Source organism: Neovison vison, chromosome 4, assembly GCF_020171115.1.
Source record: "Neovison vison isolate M4711 chromosome 4, ASM_NN_V1, whole genome shotgun sequence".
Classification (NCBI taxonomy): Eukaryota; Metazoa; Chordata; class Mammalia; order Carnivora; family Mustelidae; genus Neogale; species Neogale vison.
In genome coordinates this window covers 19,249,941-19,268,874 of record NC_058094.1, presented here as the reverse complement: position 1 = coordinate 19,268,874, position 18,934 = coordinate 19,249,941, and the positions used below count along the sequence as shown (strand labels likewise).

Here is an 18,934-nt window from a genome sequence, read left to right as displayed (position 1 = left end):
ATCTCCAGGAGTTTGATTTGGATATTTTTTGTATCTTTCAAGTCTTTGGTTAGCTTTTTGAAGGCATGGAATACAGTTACATGAAGTGTTTTAATGTCCTTGTTGGCTAATCCTAATATCCGGGTCACTTCTTGATCAATTTCAATGGACTGGTTCTCGTTTTCATCAGGAAACATATTTTTCCTACTTCATTGCATGCCTGTTCATGTTTTAGTAGATGCCAGACATTACAAATCTTACCTTGTTGAGCACTGGTTATGTTTATAGTCCTAAAAATATTCTTGAGAGTTTTGTGTTTGTTTGTTTTTTTCCAGGACACAGCTAAGTTACTTGGAAACCATTTATTTGATCTTTTCAGGTGTTGTTTGCAAGACTTGTTAGGCAGAACTGGGGTGGTGTTCCACCTAGAATGAATTCTGTCCCTCTGTGCATTCTGGACTCTGTGTACTCTTGTGAATCCTGACATCTTCCAGTCCTGCCTCAGGAAAGGCATTATTCCTGGCCTTACGTGAGTGTTGAGCAATGTTACCTCTAATCCTTTGGGGGTAGTTTTCCCCTTGATCTTTCGAAGTTTGCTCACATGCCTGCTGATCAGTACTCCGCTCACCTTGAGGGGATCCTCTTTAAACCTCCAGATTCCTCTCTGTACAGCTCTCTCCTCTCTACCATCTGTCTTGTGGGGGCTCGCTGTGCTGATCTTTCTGGACTCTTTCCTCCCTGTCTTCCCAACTTAGGGGGCCTTTTAAGCTCCACTGGGGTGCTCTGCCGCTGTGCCATTCCCTGAAAACTCTCAAGGCAGAAAGCTAGGGCAATCTCAGGGACTGTCTTGTTTCCCATCTCACAGGAACCACTGCCTGAAATCCAAGGTCTCGAGCACACATTTCGGCTGTGTTTGGATGTTTCACGTAGGAGGGAGGATAAATCAACTTCCTGTTACTCTGTCTTGCTCAGAGTGGAAGTCTTGTACCTTGCCCAACAATATTAAGTCTTTAAGATAAAGTCTTTTCAGCATGATAGTCTTCATAATGAAGGCATTATGGCATTCACCATCACTGATGTATAAAGGAACAGATTAGACTGTCGTCACTTCATGTCAGTTCAAAGGCATTTATTAGGTAGTTACTGTGTTTATAAAGATGAACCCACCCAAGACGGGCTCTGCCTTCCTGGCCCCAGTTTCTAGATACAGCAAACAACTTTGAAAGGAACCAATTATAGGGCCTGTATATTATCCATGCTTTTAACATTCCCTCTTTCTGAATGGCACCTGCCAACACCATCGCTAATTATGCATAAAAGACAGCTGGAAGGAATAAGAAACTCGAGTCACAGGATTTTGCTAATTTTAAGCAGCCCTTAGGCTTAAACTTAGGGGCAGCAGTTGAAACTCTAGAGGGAAAGGCTTTATGCTGATGAGCTGTTAACTTCTCTAGTTCACGCTACTGTTCTGCTCCCGTAACCAGGACAGAAAGCTGGCTCTACTTCAGACAGGAGGAGATAAAGCATTAAATGCTCCCCTCACCCCTGAGGATCTGAGGGAACAAAACAGGCTGGGGTACGGTACAAGGTTGAGGACATCGAGGAGCTGGATTACATAGAGCCATCTCCACGGTGCTTCCAATTTTGAGATGAGCATTTCATAAAAGTCATTCGAAGCAATATGTTGACCTTTCAGGAGTTGGAGCAGCTGACATTTTGCCTGGATCTCAGCCAGGGTGGGTGCTATTCTAAACGAGAAATCAGTTATCCCATCTGCACTGAAGGAACTTTTCCTGATCATTTGTTAAAGCTTTATTTCCAAGGCACTGAGTGCATTTAATTTTCCCATCACCGTCCCCTCCTTAATAAATTCCTCCCACCTGTGGATTCACTAGGAAATTAAATTTCAGCTCTGGAAAACAAACCAGAAAAAAGGACGTTTGACCAGAGGAGGAGAGATTAGTTTTGGGAGAGCCCAGTGATCGAGTCAAAATGAAAGTGCCTCTCCAACGGTAATGAGACGGATTATATTAAAATGCAGATCGTGGTTCAACAGGCATGGAGTGTGGCCTGAGAGTCAGTGTTTCTCACAAGTCCTTATGTGATGCTTTGCTGCTGGTTGTCTCTGTCGCATGCTTTGAGTCGCAAGGAGCTGGAAGATACTGAGACCTCGTTCATGTTTCATTTTTCCACTAAATCACTGTCATAACCTGGGAACCTTCTCCACTGAGCTTCAGTTTACTCTGATATAAACTGTTCTTGAAGGCTCCTTCCAGATCCTAAGAATGAATCGTGTTCCTGAAAGTACAGGTCTAGCTTCCCTGTACGTGTGAAGGCTCGCATGCTATTAGCGGACCCTGTGTCAGGCCCTGGCTAGTCACGTATGCACTAGATCAAACCCCTGCACTAAGAAATCAGTTCAGAGAGAGAAGCAAGCAATGAGAATGTGATCCCAGGCATGCTCTCAAGTTGTTTCAGCAATGGCTGTAAGAGGACACAGACGTCTGAGAATCTCGCTGTGTTCTGGAAAGCAGGTAGGAGGGGATGTCCATCCTACAGCGGATCTCAGACTTTAGTGTGCATCAGAATCACCTGTGAGGCTTGTCGAACTACAGATCACTGGGTCCCACCCACAGACCTCTGAGAATTTGTATTTCTAACAGATTTCCAGTTGATGCCAACGCCTCCGGTCTGGCATCGCACTATGGGAAACACTGTTCTGGACTTCAACACACACCAATGAATGGAACAGGTTTTTTGCTTTGGAATGTAAGATTGGGAGGGGTCACAGTTCAGTGGAGGAAACCGGGCCTTCCTTCCCTCACTGCATACAGAATGGTTAGGGTAACACTGGGAGGGGTGGAGAGGGGGGGTGGGTAAAGTCATAATACTATGCTGCATGAGCTCTCCAGTCAGAAAGGGCTGGGCTCAAATCCCAGTCCTCTCACTTTACTGCTTGGTCTCAGTATAGACAGCAAGGCCCCCCTCCCCCCCAAAAGGTTGGGGTTTCTCAGAATAACAATAGCAGTGATTCTGTCTGGGGGGAGGGAGCCAGAAAAGACTGCCCAGAGCAGGTAATACCTCTTGATGATTTGAGGACCACTGGTAGCTTGAGAAATAATCTGTTAGGGGTTAGCAGGCAGGGAGGTAAGTAGATGGTTCTAGGAAGAAGGGTCACCACGGTATCAAACTACACAGTGCTCTAGTTGATAAGTGCTTTCTGGTACGTGTGCATATATTATGGCCTTGTGAATAGAATCTAATTTAAGATTCCTCGAGAGAAACTAGGTCTTTAAATGAGTCCTATGTACAATTCCTCTATGAAGTCAAAAGCAAGACAGGTTTTAGTGCTAAGCGCACAATGACCACAGACTCAGAAGTGCCTCCTAGCAGTTAGTTCTGTGACATCTTCAGTTCATGTACCTGTGACCTTTCCGTTTCTATCAACCTTACAATGCACCTACCATTATTATTATGGCCATTCTACAGATAGGAAGACTGAGCCCCAAAAGGATTAGATAAAATGCCCAAGGTTATTAACTAATACTGGTTCAGCCAGTATTTACTAGTTAATCAAGTCTATTGGATCAAGTTTTATGCTTTGGGATTTTTTGCTTTTGTTTGATTATTTGAAAAGAGGATTTTCTATTCGCTACCTAATGATTAGACACAATGAGAAAATCTGTTAAAACTATAGATTTCAGGGGCACCTGGGTGGCTCAGTGGGTTAAAGCCTCTGCCTTCGGCTCAGGTCATGATCTCAGGTCTTGGGATAGAGCCCCACATCGGGCTCTCTGCTCAGCAGGGAGCCTGCTTCCTCCTCTCTCTGCCTGCCTCTCTGCCTACTTGCAATCTCCATCTGTCAAATAAATAAATAAAAATAAAAACAAACAAACAAACCAACCAAAACTATAGACTTCAAAGCTCTTTCTATGGAGGTTCCCATTCTGTGGGTCTGAGATGGGGCCAGGAGTCTATATTTTTTTAAATTTTTAAAATGTTTTAATTAACATATCGTGTATTATTAGCCCCAGGAGGAATCTGTATTTTTTTTTTAGAAGATTTTTTTTTTAAGATTTTATTTATTTATTTGACAGACAAAGATCACAAGTAGGCAGAGAGGCAGGCAGAGAGAGAGGAGGAAGCAGGCTCCCTGCCAAGCAGAGAGCCCTATGCAGGGCTCGATCCCAGGACCCTGGGACCACAACCTGAGCTGAAGGCAGAGGCTTTAACCCACTGAGCTATCCGGAATCTGTATTTTTAATCACTGGCTGCCCCCACCCTCATCCTTGCCACTATATAAATTTGGGGAAATTTGAAAAGCATCATTACCTGTTGTAGTGGGTTGAAAAATGCCCCCCCCCAATTCTTATCTACTAGAACCTCAAGGCAACCCCTTACTTGAAATTGGGTCCTTACAGATATAATTAGTTAAAACGAGGTCATCAAGGATTAGGGTAGCCCTTAATCCAATGACTAGTATTCTTATAGGGAAAGGATACAGGGTGCCTGGATGGCTCAGTCAGTTAAGCATCTGTCTATTGATTTTGGCTCATGTCATCATCTCAGGGGTTATGAGATCGAGCCCTGTGTCAGGCTCCACGCTGGGTGCGGAGCCTGCTTAAGATTCTCTCTCTCCCCCTCTGCCCCTCCCTCCCCATTCATGCCTGCATGTTCTCTCTCTCTCTTTCTCTAAAAATAAAAGAAAAAAAAAAAAAAGACGATACAGAGATACATACACACAAAGGCAAGGTTAGAAAAGACATGCAGAGTTTGGAGTGTTGTGACCAGCTATAAGTTGAGGAATGCCAAGGATTGCTGGGAGCCACTAGAAATGTGAGAAGCAAGCTGCCCCCAAGGCCACCCCCTCCTCCCCACCAGCCCCTAGATCCTTTGGGAAGAGCAGATTAAATCTCTCCAGAACTCTGAGACAGTAAACTTCTGTTGTTTTAAGACTTCCAGTTTTTAGTAATTTCTTATTACAGGCCTAGGAAACAACTATATTTGCCTTGGGGTAATTGTATTAAATTAACATTCTGACATGGAACTCTGGTAACAGTGGTTGCTTCTTGGGAGGAGAACCAGGTGGCATGGACAGAGGAATTAAAGGCTATTTTTCTCTGAATGTCCTTTTGTGCATAGTCAACTGGATGTATGTATTAACTATTGAAAAAATAAAAGAACAAATAAATAAATTATTAACAATTTTCAAGTGATGCCCTCAAGCAACACACTTGGGACCAGAGCCATGAAGTGGCCCTCCATCAAAGAAAGAAATCCTTTTAAAGCCATTTGACATGAAGGGCTCATTCAAGAGTGACTTCCAGAGTCTGTCTTGGGGGTCAGGGTGACAACGCTTGTACAATGAGAACAGAAGCTCTTGAAGGTGACACAGAATTCTGGCAAGACACAGAAGATCAGAATCATGTATCTGTTAGGATGAAAATGGGGGACCCAACTGCCACTCCTTCATGTTCAAGAACACACCCCAAGAGATAAACTGACCTAAGTCAGGTAACACACATGTAACATCATGAGTGTGAGAGCCACGGGATCATTCATTTTGGTCAGTGTAATATTTCTTGGGCACTTCCTGTGTGCTAACCACTAGAAATATCGAGATGCATCAGGTGCCTTCCTGGGCCTGTCCTGGGCCTGTCGGTCCTCAAATCCATTCCTTGCACCTTCCCTGACTTTGCTTAGTATCACGAGGGGATCCGTACTTGAGGCTTCTGTGTCACATGGCTTCTGCCCACAGCAGACAAAGGGGGAGACCAGAGGGCAAGAGGGAGGGAAAACTCAAGCTGGCTTCTCAGCTCATCTTTGACCATTAAAACCAATTCACTGCATTCCATTTGTTGTTTAAAATGCACCCCCTCCTCCCCAAAAAAAGCCAAATAAAAATAAAAATAAAATAAAATGCCCAGAGTACTCTGTTTTCCTGGTTGGACGCTGACGGAAATGCTTCTGCCGGCTGGATGTGGATTTCCTGTGGCTGTGAGCCATCCTCTCTGCTTGGGCTACACAGGTCAATGCGGGGACAGCTGGACAGTCTGGAACAGCACAGATCTGCCAGAGTCCCAGAAGTGCCTGCAGCTGGGGCCCTCTAGACCCACTGTGAGTGCTTGGCTCCAGGGCCTGCACCTGAAACCCAAGGGACAGACACTGACCTTCCCCAAGCCGCCCCCAAGGCCACCCCCTCCTCCCCACCAGCCCCTCTGGGCTTGAGTTCACAAGCATTTCCCTTTCTTTGTTTTCTTTCTTTCTTTAAGACTTTATTTATTTATTTGACAGAGAGAGAGAGAGAGTGAGCACAAGCAGGGGGAGCAGCAGACAGAGGGAGAGGAAGAAGCAGGCTCCCAGCTGAGCAGGGAGCCCGATGGCGGGCTCGATCCCTGGACCCTGGGACCATGACCTGAGCCAAAGGCAGTCGCTTTACCAACCGACTCCCTCCACAAGCTCCCCTCCACAAGCATTTCTATGCTTCAGGTCTGCCCCTGCAATCAGAACACTGGTCACACAGAAGTCGGGAAGCTCTCTGGAGCTCATCACAGTAGAAACGCCACCCAACTCTTACAAATAAGCTCACAGAAGTCAAGGTCCATGCTGCTTTACATAGGGTCGTTTTCCTCTCAGAAATGGTGTGCTATGGCTTTTGCAACCTAATATAGTGACTGAGGCAATCATGGTAAAGGATTTTTCCATCTGGGGACCAAGAGTATCTTGGGGAATTTCCAAGGCCCCACAGAGATCACAGCGGAAGAAATTCTAAACATCTGTTTGGCCCCATCAGTGGAAACAGGCAGACCGTAGGAATGCAGAGTGGGGAAGCTGAGAAGCCCTGCCCTATCTCCTGGGTCTTCCTTGAGTTCTCCTTCCCTCATCCACTCATCGGTCCATTCCTTGGCACACACCTTTGTCCAGGGAGTATGCATTCAGTGCCTGTCCTGAGCCAGTCACTGACTGGGCTGGGCGCTGGGGAAAGCATGTCAAGCAAGGGCAAACCAGATCACTGTACTCATGGAGTTAGTGAGAGTAAGAGGTCAGTCAAATCAAGATACAAATAAATGTCAAAACCACCACATGGCAAGAGGTATAAAGGGTGACACATGGGGACTCAAGTTGAGGAAGCCCTGGGTTTCTCCTGGGTCCCAGTGAAGGTGTGATAAAGTGAAGACTTCTTTAGTGAGGCATATTTTTCTCTTACATTCTTCAGCTTCATACCTTATGAAATAATTCAACATATACCATTTTATTTTCATACCCATGCTGCAATGACAAGAATTTTAAAAGAAGGTTGCGGGTACCTGGGTGGCTCAGTCAGTTAAGCGTCTGCCTTCGGCTCAGGTCAGGATGCCAGGGTCCTGGGATCGAGTCCTGCATCGAGCTCCCTGCTCAGTGGCTTCCTTCTCCTTCAGCCTGCCCTCCCCCAACTTGTGCTCTCTTTCTCTCTCTCTCAAATAAATAAAATCTTTAAAAAAAAAAAAAGAGTTTAAAAAAATAAAAAAGGTTGAGAATTATTGCAGGGGAAGCTCACCTGCCTGAAAATAAGAGACTGGTAGACGTGAGGGTAAATAAGAGAATAGAGCATTTTCAAGTCTTTTCTTCGTTTATCAAAAATCGGTGGTCTTGGCCAATACTTCAAATGTAAGCCGTTATAATCTAGAAAGGGGGAAGAAAGGCCAGAAACAAACACACAAATCCTAGCATTTCAGCTGGGACAGAATCTGGTTATACTCTAGTGGCATCTACTTTTGCTGAAACCAACAGAGGCGAGACTTCCTTTTGGACAAAAGTATTCTCTAAACTCACAGGGAAAGAGCATTATCCACAGATAATAACAGCTCCCAAAGCAACACCTCTAACCGCAGTAACACAGCATGCTTTTCACATGTTCTTAGTGTGAAAAGGCCGAGTCGTCCTTTATCAGGTACCTCTAGGTCGTGCTCACTCACCTGGATAATGTCAACTAACAAAGAAGCCATATGATTGCTTTTAGACTCCACATTAAAAACTATAATGTGGGGGAAAAACTATACAAAGTGAGAAAGAGAGGGGGAAATTCTTCATTTACTAACTGTTAGGGTCCGTGATCAAAGGAACGAGACTGATACAAAGCGAAAGTCAAGCAAAACTTTATTTCGCGCCAAGCATCAGGAATCAAACTACCGGTCAGAGCTACCTCTTACGAAAAGGCGGTGACGATGAACCCAACAAGGTCACTTCCAAGAAGGCCACTCTGGACGAGGCTGCTCTAGATGACGTTGCTGCTCCACAGATGAGGCCGCTCCATGATTGGAGCCGTTCCCAAGAAGAGGCCACTCCCAAGACAAGGCCACTGCTCAATGAAGTTTCTCCCCGGACAAGGCCGCTCCCAAGAAGAGGCTGTTCTGGACAAGACCATTTCCTGGATGAGGCCACTCCCAATGACGAAGAAGCAACAATGACAAGGAGGACAACCCAGATGACACAGACTCTGATCCCCACGATGCTACTCTGACCAGGCTTCCACCCGGAGGAAGCCACCACTGCGGACAAGGCCACTTGTGGTTCGGGGTGGCGAGGCATTTTGCAGGGAGGCTGCTGGTGTCTAGGGGCCGTTGGCATCTCAGGGCTGCTTATGCCTCCAGACTGCTGGCATCTAGGGGCTGCAGGTGTCAGGACCGACTGCTGGCCTCTAGGGTCTGTAGGCATCAGGACCGCAGGCGTCGAGGGACCGCTGACAACTGGACCGCAGATGTCTCAGGACCGCAGGCGTCGAGGGAACGCTGACAACTGGACCGCAGATGTCTCAGGACCGCAGGCGTGGAGGGACCGCTGGCAACTGGACCGCAGATGTCTCAGGACCGCAGGCGTCGAGGGACCGCTGACAACTGGACCGCAGATGTCTCAGGACCGCAGGCGTCGAGGGACCGCTGGCAACTGGACCGCAGATGTCTCAGGACCGCAGGCGTCGAGGGACCGCTGACAACTGGACCGCAGACGACTGGACTGCTGGGCCGCCGGAGGCTGGAGGCTGCAGGCGGCGGCGCTCGGGGCCGGAGGCTGGAAGCTACAGGCTACGGTGCTCGGGGCCGCCGCCGGAGGCTGGAAGCTGCAGGTGGCGGCGCTCGAGGCCGGAGGCTGGAAGCTGCAGGCGACGGTGCTCGGGGCCGCCGCCGGAGGCTGGAAGCTGCAGGTGGCGGCGCTCGAGGCCGGAGGCTGGAAGCTGCAGGCGACGGTGCTCGGGGCCGCCGCCGGAGGCTGGAAGCTGCAGGTGGCGGCGCTCGAGGCCGGAGGCTGGAAGCTGCAGGTGGCGGCGCTCGAGGCCGGAGGCTGGAAGCTGCAGGCGGCGGCGCTCGGGGCCGCCGCCGGAGGCTGCAGGCGGCGGCGCTCGGGGCCGCCGCCGGAGGGCGCAGGCGGCGGCGCTCGGGGCCGCCGCCGGAGGCTGCAGGCGGCGGCGCTCGGGGCCGCCGCCGGAGGCTGCAGGCGGCGGCGCTCGGGGCCGCCGCCGGAGGCTGCAGGCGGCGGCGCTCGGGGCCGCCGCCGGAGGCTGCAGGCGGCGGCGCTCGGGGCCGCCGCCGGAGGCTGCAGGCGGCGGCGCTCGGGGCCGCCGCCGGAGGCTGCAGGCGGCGGCGCTCGGGGCCGCCGCCGGAGGGTGCAGGCGGCGGCGCTCGGGGCCGCCGCCGGAGGGTGGAGGCTGGACCGCCAAACGCGGTTATAGCTCTTACAAGAGCTGTTACAGCTCTTCTATACACCGTTGACTCCCCTGCTCTTCTGCGACTTCCACCGCTCTCCGCTCCACTTCACCGCTCTCCGCTGACTTCTCCGCTCTCCGCCGACTTCACCGCTCTCCGCCGACTTCACCGCTCTCCGCCGACTTCACCGCTCTCCGCCGACTTCACCGCTCTCCGCCGACTTCACCGCTCTCCGCCGACTTCACCGCTCTCCTGTAGCAGCCGCTGCTCTCCTGCAGCAGCCCCCCAGCCCTCCTGCAGGAGCCCCGGCTCTCCTGCAGGAGCCCGGGGCTCTCCTGCAGGAGCCCCCTTTGGCAGCCTGGCAGAGCAACCTTTATGGGGGTGGTTGAGCCCCGCCCCTACACAGGTGGCCAATTGAATTTCAACCTTCCCAGCGGATATACATACGGCCTACTGATTGGATGTCTCCACTCAGTCTGCCCCACCCTTACACTAACGACACCCAGCTCCATGAGAATTACTGCTATCTCCCAGTAAATATCAGCTTGACTGAGTTGTCTGGACATTTCCATGATGACCATATTGGTCACAAGAGGTTTACACTGTGGTGTCAGACTGGCTGAGATCTCAGTCATCTAACATAACCAACGTTTATGAAAGTAACACGTTCATCCCCTGACGTGAGTGGGGTGGGGATCTGCTCCAGTAGGTCACTCAGGACGCCCGGCGTAAGGAAATGCCGCCATTTCAAAGCTGCAGCTCCAAGAGCACATGTGCCCATCAGGGCCTCACCTCAAAAGCACACACATCATCTCTGCTCATGTTTCATTAGCCAGAATTCGTCACAAGGCCCAACACAGCTACAGGAAGACTGGGAAACTCTGTGGGAACAAAAGGACTATTCTCTGCCACAGCAACCTATTTCCCAAACTCAACAAAACCGATGCAGTAGGAGAGGTACTATCTTTGCCACAATTCCTCCAACCATATCAAGGTGCAAAGTCTCCATTAAGCTCTTGTTTTGAGTCTTGGCGGGGGAAGGAAGAGAATTAGCCTTTCTTGAGCTCCTACTATGTAACCAAGGCTGTGTAACGGGTACTGTGAGTTGGCTAACTCAACCTCACTGCACCCTCTTTAGAATGTAGAATTCTAAAGTAAGTAAACAAACAAATAAATAACCCATGTTCCCAGATTCCCTTATAGGGAAGGTTTTGTAAATATAATAGGTTCTGCCCAATATATCTTTTATGTACTCCCAGGAGACTGGGAAGGTGGAAGTTCAGACTGCCACTGGTGGTGAGCAAGGATGTCAGGGTCAAAGGCAAGGAGCAAGGGCAGCTAGCCGGAACTGCCAGCATCCATTCACTAAGTATCCTGCGTGTCACGAGATAATCCCAAGATGCCAATTCCCTCACCCCAGTTCCCTGATTCCTGGATCACTCCCCTGGTCCTGCATCATTTTGAGGGTTCCAATGGCAACCTCCTAGTTCTCTACTTTCCTGATTGTATCAGTTTTAGAGACTCTTGAGGGTCATTAATGGAGACCTAGTCTAAGGCCTTCCCATTTTTTGCAAGCAACTAATTCCTTAAATACCTTTCTGCTTAAGTCACTTAGAATGGTCTCTTGTTTCTTTCATGGCAACCTGACGGATGACATTTACCACATTTTTTTTTAAAGATTTTATTTATTTACTTGACACAGAGAGAGAGAGATCACAAGTAGGCAGAGAGGTAGGCGGGGGTGGGGAGCAGGCTCCCTGGTGAGCAGAGAGCCTGATATGGGGCTCCATCCCAGGATCCTGAGATCATGACCTGAGCCGAAGGCAGAGGCCTAACTCACTGAGCCACCCAGGTGCCCCCATTTACCACATATTATTATATATATATATAATAAAAGTTGTGAGCTCCTCCAGCAACTTTCTGAGAACTCTTAAATGTTGAAATGAGTGAACCTGTACTTTTAGGGAATCTAGGTTTGAGCACAAATAACTGCAGGCATAAATTTGTTTTAAATCTCACATTATAGCTTTACAATACATGGGAATGAACTCTGTAATAAATTCTGTTCTCCCAAAATTCACAGGGTAATTCACGTTCCCGGAAGTACACCTTTCCATTCAGTGGCTTTATATATTCCCTGATTTAACCAACCTTATCCAAGATGGTATACACCCCTCATCTTTTTAAAAAATATATTGTATTTATTTACTTGACAGAGACAGCGAGAGAGGGAACACAAGCAAAGGGAGTGGGAGAGGGAAAAGCAGGCTTCCTGCTGAGCAGGGAGCCTGATGCGGGGCTCCATCCCAGGACCCTGGGATCATGACCGGAGCCGAAGGCAGACGCTTAACGACTGAGTCACTCAGGCGCCCCTACACCCCTCATCTTGAGCACATCTAATCTGTGTAAAAATTCTAAAAAGTGGCCCTTACTAGGCTTTCATTATTTTATTATTTACAGATGGATTCACTGGGGCTTCTAGGGTTAAAATTAGGTGTCCAAGATCACAAACAGCCAGGATTTAAACCTAGGTCTTTCAGTTTTCAAAGCCACGAGCTCTTTCCACTGTAACACGCAGACTTCTAAGAGAGCTACAGTTCATTAGTTCTCAGCCACTCCAAACACTGGTTTATAAATGGTTTGGTTAGTTCACTTAGCTCAGGACTGGTATTACTAGTTAGCTCTTCTCTCTTTTCCAAGACCTCAAAAGCTATAAGTATCTGTCTCAAAATAGTGTACTTCCCATTTTAAGAAGGATTAAAAAGAAAACATGGATGGAACCCAGCAGAAAGATCGTAGAACTGGAACAAAAAAAATGACTGAAACCCATGTTCTCCATTGCTGGTCACCCACGGACAGTATTATTCTAACTCTGGGCACTATACCTCATGGTAATAGACTCGTGAAGCCTCGAAGCCTCATAGCAACTGAAGTCAACAGGATTCTGAGAGGACTGCGGCATCAAGAGAAATGTTGTTTCCAATTCCTATGCTGGCTCATGCTCGCACACGCTGTTCTATCTGTCCCTCTCCTTCTCTGTGTATCTGACTGCAGGCTGGTGAATTCTGCCATCAAGGCTTACTGGAGTATTTCTAAAAAACTGTGTGGCCGTGGTAAAATTCCACCCCTGCTTAGTGATTCAAACCCTGTCTCCGTCTTTCCTGGAGAAATTAAAGATACTATTTGCAAATTGACCCACTTCTTCAAGCTGCCAGCTCCTACGGCTGTGGCATCAGACAGAGAAACGTATAAAGTCACAGTGTGGTTTTCATCTGTCCCAACAGCTGTCGTATACTTTCCAACTCAGTATTTTACCCAGGGTTTTCCCGGCACTTAATAAAACTATCTAAAAAAAAATGCTTAACGCATCTTCCTGCCACTGAAAGAATCCTTTGGTGATCTTTTGAGAAATGGAAGTTTCTAGAATAAAAGGGCGCCTGGGTGGCTCAGTGGGTTAAGCCGCTGCCTTCGGCTCAGGTCATGATCTCGGGGTCCTGGGATCGAGTCCCGCGTTGGGCTCTCTGCTCAGCAGGGAGCCTGCTTCCTTCTCTCTCTCTGCCTGACTCTCTGCCTACTTGTAATCTCTCTCTGTCAAATAATAAATAAATAAAATCTTTAAAAAAAAAAAAGAGGTAAACGGGAAGAGGTTGCCATTTGCTAAGTGCCTACTTCAGTCTAAGACATTAGGTACGTTACCTTATTTAACCCTTAAAACGGTACATACATAGAAACACTATCTCCCTAATTTTATTTATATATTTAAAAAATTCAAAGAAGGTACGTAAATTGACCAAAGTCATGCAGATAATTTATAGAAGAGCTAGCAAGGAAACTCAGACTGGCCTGGCCTGAAAGTCAATCATCTCCAGATTGCATAACACATCCCACAAAAAATATTGCCAGAGAAAACCAGCTCTCAGAATTCTAACTGCCGGACCTAGTGTTTTGTTTCCAGGTGACATAAGGAAACATCTTCTGATTGCCTGAATATTTAACAGTACAGGAAACAAAAACAAATTGCACTATTTGGGCCTTTCCTGTGTGTTTCATAACAGAGGTGGAGGAGAGGGTTTTATTCTAAGGGGAAGAAAGGCACCACATTCCAACTGCAAGTGTGTCTATTCAGGGTAAATGATCTGGCATTTTAGATGAGAGAAAATTAACATGAAAAGGATTTTGCAGTTTTCACGCCACTGATCAACAGTTACGGCACAAACGGACTCCTTCCTCTCCTCACATCTCCGTGTGTCTATGGCAGTGTCACTGTTAAAACCGGCTTGGTGTCTACGGCCATACCACCCTGAACGCGCCCGATCTCGTCTAAAACCGGCTTGGTGCAGTGACGGCAGCACTCCTACCCCCATCCCCAGCTTTGTCCTAAAGGAAGGGGACACTCCCGCCGCACGTCTGCTTTCCGAGGAGAGGACGACCATCCATCAGGAAAGCCATTCATTTCTCGGCTAAGGCCCCCAACCACGTCCGGCTGCCGGGCCCATCCTCAGCTCCCGCCTGGAATGAAGTCAATAGGCTTTTTCCCTGAGCATCACTGGCCTAAAAGAAATCTTGATCCGGGTGGTGGGTGGCTCAGTCGGTTAAACGTCTGCCTTTGGCTCCGGTCATGATCCTGAGATCCAGGGATCGAACCTCCTGGCTGGGCTCCCTGCTCAGCAGAGAGCCTGCTTCTCCCTCTCCCACTGCCCCCATTGCTGGTGTGCTCTTTCTCTTTCTCTCTCGAATAAATAAAATCTTAAAAAGAAAATCTTAATCAAAACTCTAGAAGAGGCATAACACCTTTTATGTAGCAGCACCTTGTAAATATGGATTTGGGGCTGTCCGAGATGTTTTCATCCAACAAGGTCAGGAAGTGAAGGTTTGATTAAACTACCTTCTTCTCAGAACTAGTTATCATTTGTTGCATATACATTAGACCCATTCTCCATGTAAATATGCTTCTTGTGATTTTAGTTTTTCTGCTTTTTGCCTCCTCCAGATTTGTTCTCTGCCCTTCTTTGCCTTGCTCAGTGCAGTAAGTACAACTATACCCAGCATGTGTCTCGGTAGACACATGTCTACGCATGTCTACTCTGGTGTCCAGTTGTACGTAGCCAATCAGAAGCACCAAGAGGAGATCCTAGGGCAGGAGGGGGTTAGATTAGGGATACGGCCATGCCCCGAACCCTCCCTGGGCCTCGGTGCACCTCTCAGGGTTCCAGGCCTCACCAGGTGGCAGGAATTTCTCTCTCTGCTCTGGCCCCAGGGCAGAAGCAGAGTCCCGTGGTGGCTGAGCCCTGGGTGTGTCTCCATGTGTCCTTGGTTCCGCTAATACAACCTGCCCTTCTGGAAATGGTCCCTTCACAAAACACTCTTCAGTTAACCTTTCAGGAGTGACACCAGTCACCCTGCCTAGCATCACTGCAATTGCCATTCTGTATTTACTGAGTGACTCCTCCATACTGTTCTAAGAACGAGGGCAAGTACAGAAGAAATGCAGGACACGCTGCTCCTCTCACCGTACTGGAGAATCCAGGCAGGGACATCAGACCATCAAAAGACAGACAGACTCTGACTCTGAATCAAGGCAGTATCTCCAAAGGCTGAAACTTGTCTTGTGCTTCTAGCGACTCCCACCCTCCACCACAACACACCTGTCCTTGGTCCCTCCACTGAACGCCAGTGTAAGCACCTCGCAGTAGGACTCAGGGATGACTGACCATAGCTCTATGTCCACAGGTGACAGAGCAAAACTACTTCTGGACTTCTTTTGCCTCATGCCTTGAAGCCCATTTTTTTAAATTTATTTTTTATTTTCAGCGTTAACAGTATTCATTATTTTTGCACCACACCCAGTGCTCCATGCAAGCCGTGCCCTCTCTAATACCCACTACCTGGTACCCCGACCTCTCACCCCCCTGCCCCTTCAAAACCCTCAGATTGTTTTTCAGAGTCCATAGTCTCTCATGGTTCACCTCCCCTTCCAATTTCCCCCAACTCCCTTCTCCTCTCCATCTCCCCATGTCCTCCATGCTATTTGTTATGCTCCACAAATAAGTGAAACCATATGATAATTGACTCTCTCTGCTTGACTTATTTCACTCAGCATAATCTCTTCCAGTCCCGTCCATGTTGCTACAAAAGTTGGATATTCGTCCTTTCTGATGGAGGCATAATACTCCATAGTGTATATGGACCACATCTTCCTTATCCATTCATCCGTTGAAGGGCATCTTGGTTCTTTCCATAGCTTGGTGACCGTGGCCATTGCTGCTATAAACATTGGGGTACCAATGGCCCTTCTTTTCACTACGTCTGTATCTTTGGGGTAAATACCCAGTAGTGCAATGGCAGGGTCATAGGGAAGTTCTATTTTTAATTTCTTGAGGAATCTCCACACTGTTCTCCAAAGAGGCTGCACCAACTTGCATTCCATTTTATCAGAAACTCCTGCAGATTTTGGTCCTTAAAATCTCTCCAATTCATCCAACTTCTCTGTAGCACAGGGCGGGATGCTCTTCTCTAGTACAGGGCGGGATGATGTCTCACCTCCATTTCTGCAGTAGCCCTCTGACTGCTCCCCCAACCTCAGCCTCCTGTCTAACATAGAATGGCTTAGCTCTGGTCATGACCATGTCCACAGACACTAGACACATTCTTCCCATGGAGTGCTCCAAAGAGATGGAACTTCCTCTTAAATAGCGCTATGCGTTTTCTTGCCTCGGTGCCTAGACTTATTACTATCTCTGTTGCCAAGAATACCCTCTCTGTCTGCCATCCCCAACCTTGGATCTGGCTAACTTCTATTTTATTATTTATTCTCAGCACCAGACATCACTTCCTCTGACAATCGCACCCGCCACCCCCCTCCAGAAACAGAATTTTGGATTAGGTAGTGTGCCCGTGAAGGAGCTTCCAGAACCTCCTTCCTTCTGCCTCGCCTTTTAGGGTCTGTTCTGTAACTGCCCACTTGCCTGCACACATTCCACCCCCTCCACCAACAGTAAGGTGAGTCAGGGCAAGCACTCTGCCACTGTGGCAGCTCAGGACCTAGCCAAAACCCCGAAGGGTCAAGACTGTCCATCAAAACGTTTAAATTTAAGAAGATGAAAGAAATCTCAACCAGGCTGGATGTCGCAGCAATGTGAAAACTCCTATCCTAGTATTGTTTAGGAGCAAAGAAGGTACCTGACAACAGACACAGGAAATGTATGCCTAAGTAGATATTGTCTAATTGTATCTATGCTTCTCTGTGCCCCCAAACTATCCATGCTGAGGCAAGTAAAATTACATGTGCGAGCTGAGGAAGGAGGGGAGGGCTTGTTCTGTGGGTCCCCCTCTCACGCTCTTCTACCCATCCCACGGCAGGTGATACCTGATGAATGGAAGATGCCTGCATTAGAGCACTGGGTTATTTTCAGAGGCTTCATTATCTCAGCTGGAAAATCCTGGGGTAGCTTTTTTGCAAACCAAATGGAGTTCAATTAATGTATCCAGAGCAAAGGATCAAGACCTAAATATTGAGAGTCAACATTAGCAAAAGTCTCTCAGCTCCCAGATGGTCAACTTCAACCTCCTGAAATGCTCTTAGAAGAGGGGAAACTGAGATTTTCCTGGAATGGTGCTTTGAGGCACGGGAAAGAACTAAAATGAACTCATCTTATTGGGTATCGATGAAATCACGGAACCATGGTTGGTAAGCATTCTCCTCAACTCCTTTTCTCAAGGCTACCCAAAAATAGTTAAATGCCCCTTTTTACTAGCTTACCATTGCCAGGGAAACCTTACTAATTTATCTCCCACTGATTAAAAATATATGATAATTAGGATGAATACTCAAGTTTATCTATGGAGAGAACAGATTTTCTTAAAAATAACAAGGCTAGGAAAATGTTTTTCAAGCTCATTAAAATGAACCTTTTGTGTACTCTGTTGTATACAAAGATGCAAATCATGCAAGGGTTCTTTTGGGAGGGAAACACAGTGACTTGGCCATTCGTGTTCATCGCCACTCCCTTAAAAGATCCCAGTAAAATATATCTAAGCCCTAGAGAATGAGTGCTCACCACATGTCTGGAGGGCAGATAGCAATGGATCAGACAGTGTCTGAGAATAGACAGCCCAGTGATCAACTGCAGAGTGAAAAAGGAGCCAAGAACATTACAACCTAAAGGGCTTGTATTCTCTGTAGAATTCTAGAGAAGTGTGAGCTCCTGGCTCTGGACACCTGCAGAGGCTTGGAACCTTCTGAGAGAAAGAAAGAGTTAACAGTGATGCAGGTCTAGAAACAAGGTCCCATGTGAGGTCTGCAAGCTGAGTGGTGGGGCTCTCAGAAAGCTTACAACCAGGTGTTCTCCCGGTTGGACCCACCCAAATACTGGATAATTCTCTTAAGTAATTCAATGGACCCAGACCAAAGTTCCAAACACCAGCATCTGCAGAATTGGAAGAGATCTCTTGGTAAAGCTGACTTCCCAAACAGTAACTATATAAGAATTTCCACCAACAGATAATCCGTCTCTCCCTCCCCTGCCCCACAGAGGTTCCAATAGGTTTCTTCATCCGTCGGTGTAAAAAACGAGCAGATAGCAAAGGATCACCAAACACCTGAGGAAAACTCCAGCAGGTCCGATGAAGAGCCAAACAGAGACAAAAAAATAATAACAACAGGAGAGACAACGAGCACAAAGAAAACAAAGCTAATGAACCGTCTTCAACACGTAAGAGGAAAATACAATATCCCTAAGAACAAAATTCCTTTAAAAAGGAACACCCAGAGAGTAATAAGCTGAAACATAATAGCTGAAATTTAAACACACTATGTTCATGAGAAAGGTCCCAAAAATATAGTTAAAAAAAAAAAAAAGTGACAGAGGTAAGAGAGAAAGAAACAGACTCAGAAAAATCAATCCAGGAGGTCATCTTTGCAACAGGGGACGCAGGGAGAAAGAAAACCGGGCAGGACATTGCCAAATACATAATATGGAAAAATCTCTGAGACCTCAGATATGCGTCTCTTTTGATTAGTTTACAAACAGGTTTCAAAATGAATGATAAACACCCGTTGCTTTTTAATAATAAATCTTTTAGACCTATTTGATTTTTTAAACTGTCTTTATTGTTTTAATAACATTTCAACTGTCATTTAAAATAACTTTTGAGGGCGCCTGGGTGACTCAGTCAGTTAAGTGTCTGCCTTTGTCTCAGAGCATGGTCTCAGGGTCCTGGGATCCAGTCCTGCATCGGGCTCCTTGCTCACTGGGGACCCTGCTTCTCCCTCTGCCTGC

At 47.4% G+C, this 18,934-nt stretch overlaps 1 protein-coding gene and 1 long non-coding RNA gene across 2 annotated transcripts in view; one reads left to right on the top strand and one right to left on the bottom strand.

Moving 5' to 3' along the window:
- SNTB1 (syntrophin beta 1) overlaps positions 1–18,934 on the bottom strand; it is a 230,213-nt gene that overhangs the window by 105,757 nt on the left and 105,522 nt on the right. The window lies entirely within an intron of this gene.
- LOC122904335 lies at positions 309–18,716 on the top strand. The gene is made up of 3 exons (XR_006384186.1): positions 309–508; positions 17,016–17,343; positions 18,188–18,716. It is a non-coding gene; the product is annotated as an uncharacterized LOC122904335 (long non-coding RNA).